Here is a 6,001-nt window from a genome sequence, read left to right on the forward strand (position 1 = left end):
TTCATTCCTCAGCACCACATAAGCAAAAAGTAAAAAGCCGGAAGTGGCGCTGTGGCTCAAGTGGTAGAGAGCTAGCCTTGAGCTAAAGAGCTGAGGGCAGTGCCCAGGCCCAGGGTTCAGGCCCACGACCGGACCCAAAAATAAAAAGAAAGTTAAAAAAAAAAGAGTCTCATGGACTTTCCTGCCAAGGCTAGCTTTTAACAGTGATCCTCAGATCTCAGCCTGCTGAATAGCTAGGATTACAGGTGTGAGCAACCAGCCCCTGGTTTATTCTGTGTTTCTTATCAATACTATATTTACTCTGTTCATGTAGGAATCTTATTTTTGTTGTTGTTGTTGGTTGTGTGGCCTGAACTCTGGGCCTGGGCGCTGTCCCCCAGCTCTTCAGCTGTAGACCAGGGCTCTACCACTTGAGCCTCAGTCCCACTTCCAGCTTTTTCTGCTTATGTGGTGCTGAAGAATCGAACCCAGGGCCTCATGCATGCAAGGCAAGCACTCTACCATTGAGCCACCTTCACAGTGCCTCATGTGGGAGTCTTTCTCACTCTACAGCTCAAAAGATGGAAGAGATAGAATTGGGTTATTATCTGCTTTCTCTCTTAAGCCATAAGTGTTACTAAAAAAAGAAAAAACTCAGCAAATCTATGCAAGTTCTTGTAAGGTCCGCTCCTGGATGGCGAGCAGACTCCACCCTCCTCGCAGCAAAGTCTCCACCCAGTACCTGCGTTACCTAGGCAACTGGGACACCTGGAAGACGTCACATCTGCATCCGCTGAGGTCACATCTGAATTTGATGTGGCCACACCTTTCCCCACCCATACCCTAGATAAGGGCTAGCCCAGGCCCAAACTCCTTTTTCTCTCTTGGTTCATTTCTAGCTCTCTCCTCTCTCTCTGTTCTATTCTATTCTAGCTCTCTCTCTGTTCTTACCTCTCTCTTGCTCTTCTTTTCTAGCTCTCTCTGCTCTCTCTCTGTTCTAGCTCACTCTGTTCTATTCTAGTTCTCTCTCTGTTTTATTCTAGCTCTCTCTGTTCTGTTCTAGCTCTCTCTCTGTTCGTTTCTAGCTCTCTCTGTTCTTTTCTTGCTCTCTCTGCTCTTTTCTAGCTCTTTCTTTTGCCAGCCACGTGTAGTGCCAACCTTGCCTGGTCCCAGCAGGGCTACTGAATAAACCTACCCCTTACCTGAATACCACGTGAGTGCTGGTGCAGTTCTTACTCGGTTACCTCTTTTTAAAAACCTAACATAAATGGTGCCGTGACTCGGATAAAGGCTTAAAGTCATGAAAGCTGGGATTTCTGTGTTTTTTTTTTCCTCTTTTTTCTTTTTTTGTTCTTTCCTTTTTGCTCTGAGGAATACCCGCAGTTCTGACGGCCTTTTGCGAACCAGTCTGTCTGCGGCGGAATCAACGCATCGATACCATTGCTGCCTTCACATCCACGTCCACACCACTTCTCTACTCTGGTGAGTGAAACTACTCTACGGCTCTCTGTTACTCAGTCTCTGTCCAGACGTGGCGCCACGCCAGAGAGCTCCTACAGCCTTTAGCTGAAAGGCCGGTCACTTCTGAAGCCGAGGACGCTTGGCTTTGGGGGCTTGGCCATTTCTCTCTAAAGGGCTCTGGGGGAAGTCGGGATGCCACTTCTGCCTGGTCAGCTCTCTCCTTCACTCACCAGACTGACTCTACTCATTTAATGGGGTGCTACGAATCACGCCTGAGCCGTGAAACCCCTTTGAAATGCCTCCTGTGCTCCCTGGAAAGCCAGAGAGCCTAATTTTACACAGTTTTTGCTACTGCAATGGTCAATGGTCAGAAGTTTAATTTCAGGCTGTCTTTGCTCTCTCTCTGCCATTCATGTCCAACTTTCTACCCTTTTTTCTACAACTTTTTGGCTTGTGCCTTGAAGAGTGCGACGCAGGCTGGGTCCCAGGGACCCCCCTCTAGGTTCCCTCTCAAAGGCTAGCCAATGTAGGCTTGATCTATTTGTTCAGGGTTTCTTTGCATTCTTTCAGAAATTCGCCATCTTGAATTCGCCATCTTGGCCACGTGGTGGGTTAAGGGTTTGACCCCATCTGACCCTTAACCTTCCACTAAGTTTACTACTGCATCTATTCTAAGGTGCCTTGCTAACAAGTTGCTCTTTTCACAGGCCCTAGTAATGGAGGCCCAACCATCTGATATGCTTTGTTAGCAAAGATGTCTAAATGTTGTCGAAATTTTAGGTTTTAAGTTTTGCCTTTTTTGTTTTGTGTTGTGTATTCTACTACTGACTAAATGGTTCTAAAATACTGGGCATATCTATGCTAAAATTCTCATCACATCTAATGAGTTTTGTCATTTCAGAATATTTGTTGGTCAATTCTTGATAAGAACCAGGTAAGCTCTACTTATTCTACTTGATCTCCTTGTTGCTCTAACTGGAACTTAGCAGTCCATCTAACATGATTGCTGGATTGTATAACAATACATTTGACTGGGCACTGGTGCTCACACTGGTAATCTTGGCTACTCAGGAGGCTGAGATCTGAGGATTGTGGTTTGCAGTCAGCCCAAGCAGGAAAGTCTGTGAGACTCTTTTTTTTTGTGTGTGAAAATACTGTAGAGAGGGGTTACAATTACATGGGCAAGATAATGAGTACATTTCTTATCAAGCATTGTAGCCTCCTTTGTTTCCCCTTCTCATCCCTTCCTATCCTCCCCCGACCCTCTCACCCAACCCTCCCCCACGACCAAAAGTTCGTTTTCAACATAACGACTTGTCCATTGTGAGACTCTTATTTTTTCTTTTCTTTTCTTTTTTTTTTTTGCCAGTTGTGGGGCCTGAACTCTGGGCTTGGGCACTGTCCCTCAGCTCTTCAGCTCAAGGCTAGTGCTCTACCACTTGAGCCACAGTGCCACTTCCAGCTTTTCCTGCTATGTGGTGCTGAGGAATCGAACCCAGGGCCTCATGCATGCAAGGCAAGCACTTTACCACTGAGCCACCTTCTCAGCCCCATTGTGAGACTCTTATTGCTAATAAATCACCACAAAAGCTGGAAGTGGATCTGTGTCTTAGATGTTAGAGTGCAAGCATTAAGCATAAAAGCTCAGGGACAGCTCAGGCCCTGAGTTCAAACTCCAAAACTAGTTGTCCCCCCCCCCCCAAGAAAAAAAAGAGTATTTAGTCTGGTAGACTGGTTTCCAAAGTGGAATGTTAAGTAGAGCCCAGAAGTTAATATTTCTGTTCTTCCAGATTCTCACTAGCAATTACTGTTGTCCATGTTCTGGATTTTGGCCATTCTGATAAGTGTGCTGTGCTGTGCTGTATGTGTGTGTGTATACGCTCGTGCCAATCTTGGGGTTTGAACTGAGGCATAGGGCTAGCCCGGAGTTTTGGTTAATTGGAAATGAGTCTCACAGGCTTTTAGGCCTAGGCTGGCTTTGAACCATGATCCTTTAATGTTTTCTTTCTGGGTACCTAAGACTATAGGTATGAGCCATCTGCACCTGGCTCTTTTTAATCTGCGATTCTTTTATCCACAATTTTTTTGGGGGGAGCCCGGTCGTGGGGTTTGTACTCTGAGCCTGTGCGCTGCCCCTCAGCTCTTTAGCTCAAGGCTACTGCTCTACCACTTGAGCCACAGCGCCACTTCTGGCTTTTTGCTTATGTGGTGCTGAAGAATCGAACCCAGGGCCTCAGGCATGCAAGGCAAGCGCTTTACCACTGAGCCACTTTCCTAGCCCCTGCAATTCTTTTATGAAATATGATGTGGAACATTTTATCATATGCTTGTTTGCCTTATCCTCTTTGATGTGTTTTAAAGCCTTTAGCCAACTTTTAGAATTGGTTTGCTTTCTTTTTATTGTTGAAGTTTAAGAGTTCTTTTTTTTTTTTTTTTAGTTTAAGAGTTCTTTACCTATTTTGGGTGCTTTGAGAGACTTACTGTTCTGTAATTGCACTCAATTTTAAAATTATCATGTATTATTGGAACGAGTGATAAATATATTTGTATTGTTGAAAAAGAACAGAGGTGAAGCCACTTAGCATAGAACATGGAATGTATATGTTTAATAATATTATTTGGATTTTTTTTAGTGGGGGGTCCGGTCATGGGGCCTGAACTCTGGGCTTGGGCACTGTCCCTCAGCTCTTCAGCTCAAGGCTAGCACTCTACCACTTGAGCCACAGCGCCACTTTCGGCATTTTTTCTTTTTTTTTTCTTTTTTTTTTTTTTTTTTTAAATTGTATTTTATTTTATTTGAGAACATACTGTACAAAGGGGCTACAATTACATGGGCAGGATAATGGATACATTTCTTACCAAGCATTGCAGCCTCCTCCTTTGTTTACCCTTCACTTCCCTTCCCCGCCTCCCCCCTCCCCCCACCCAATTTTACCCCCCTCCCCCCACCCAATTATACCCCCCTCCCCCCGGCATTTTTTCTTTTTGCTTATGTGGTGCTGAGGAATCAAACCTAGGGCCTCAGGCATGCAAGGCAAGCGCTCTACCACTGCGCCACCTTCCCAGCCCCTCACACAGGTTTCTTAAGTAGTATGCTAACTAAAGGAGATAACAGAGAACTACCTTATAACTAAAAGAATAATATAGGTATTTTGGAATGATCTGGTTTTTAACAAAAAAATTTTTGGGGTGGGGGTCGGTTGTGGCACTTGAGTTCAGGGCATGTTCATTGTCCTTGGGCTTTTGTGCTCAAGATTAGCACTCTACCACTTTGAGCCACAGCTCCACTTCTGGTTTTCTGGTGGTTAGTTTCCTACTGAGGCTGTCTTTGAACCATGATCCTGAGATCTCACCCTTGAGTAGCTAGGATTACAGGTGTGACCCACTAGCACTCAGCTTGATCTGATTTTTTAATTATTATTACAATTTTTAGTAAATCTAAAAGGTCATGTGAATGGGTTTTGCATTATTTTTCCATCTGGTCTCACTCCTCTTTGTCCCCTCATGCACACAGTTTCTACTTCTTTTACAGCCTCCTGCTGTTTTTTGTGTTTATATCTGTATCTTCCATGTCTTTCTTCCAGTTTCTTTGAGTCTATAAGTGTCTTCCCTGATAAAATTGAAAGTTCTCTATAAATTCTTTGTAGGAGTTCAGGCTTGATATAAACATTTCTCTTTAGTATTTCTATTAGGTCTCTCCATGTTGGGTATATACTCTGTATTCTGTAGATACTAAATGATTGAATAAACAGATTTCAAGCTTTCACATTATACCCACCCTTCTTCCTTCCTTCATTCCTTGTCTTTTTTTTGCAAGTCCTGGGGCTTGAACTCAGGGCCTGGGCACTGTCCCTGAGCTTCTTTTGTTCAAGGATGGCACTCTACCACTTGAGCCAGAGCACCATTTTTGGCTTTTTCCGTTTTTGTGGGACTGAGGTAGCAAACCCAGGGCTTCATGTATGCTAGGCAAGTACTCTGCCACTAAGTCACATTCCCAGCCCTGAACTAATTTTTCATTTAAAAATGTACATTTACCATTTGTTCTTGCTACACATTTTTATAATGCTATTAAAACTTACATAAGAAATTACAAAATATTATTTAGAGCTTGTAAAAAGCTCTACTGTTACTAGCTTTATGTATTTTTCCATTATTTTTGTAAATGTTGGAGCAGGTTAATTCTTTTTTCTTTCCTTAAGCCTCTTTCTTTTGAAGCAATTATCCTTTTTCTAGCCAAAGTATTAGGAAACAGACAATCTTCCTTTTAAATCTAAATGACTAAACTCAAACCAATTAAGATTTCAGAGACACAAGAATCAAGGAGGTTTTAATCTCAACTTATATTTGCATTTATGACCATTGCCTCTCCAGAGGGAGAGCTGGGGAAAGTCGACCCCTACACCTTGCTTTCAGGTTGAAGACAATCGACACGGAATAGTTTAACATAAAAGGCTTTTTTTGTGTTAAACACCTTTTTGGAAAGGAGCATACAATCATTAATCAAAATCCTGCCAATTTGCATTGTTCATTGGGGAATAGGCTTTCAAAAGCCAAGGAACAA

The 6,001-nt window shown here is 43.2% G+C and overlaps 1 protein-coding gene across 22 annotated transcripts in view; it reads right to left on the reverse strand.

Moving 5' to 3' along the window:
• LOC138810943 (hepatoma-derived growth factor-related protein 2-like) overlaps positions 1–6,001 on the reverse strand; it is a 289,960-nt gene that overhangs the window by 156,166 nt on the left and 127,793 nt on the right. The window lies entirely within an intron of this gene.

This window comes from Dipodomys merriami, unplaced genomic scaffold (genome assembly GCF_024711535.1).
Source record: "Dipodomys merriami isolate MVZ:Mamm:240054 unplaced genomic scaffold, mDipMer1.0.p SCAF_512, whole genome shotgun sequence".
NCBI lineage: Eukaryota > Metazoa > Chordata > Mammalia > Rodentia > Heteromyidae > Dipodomys > Dipodomys merriami.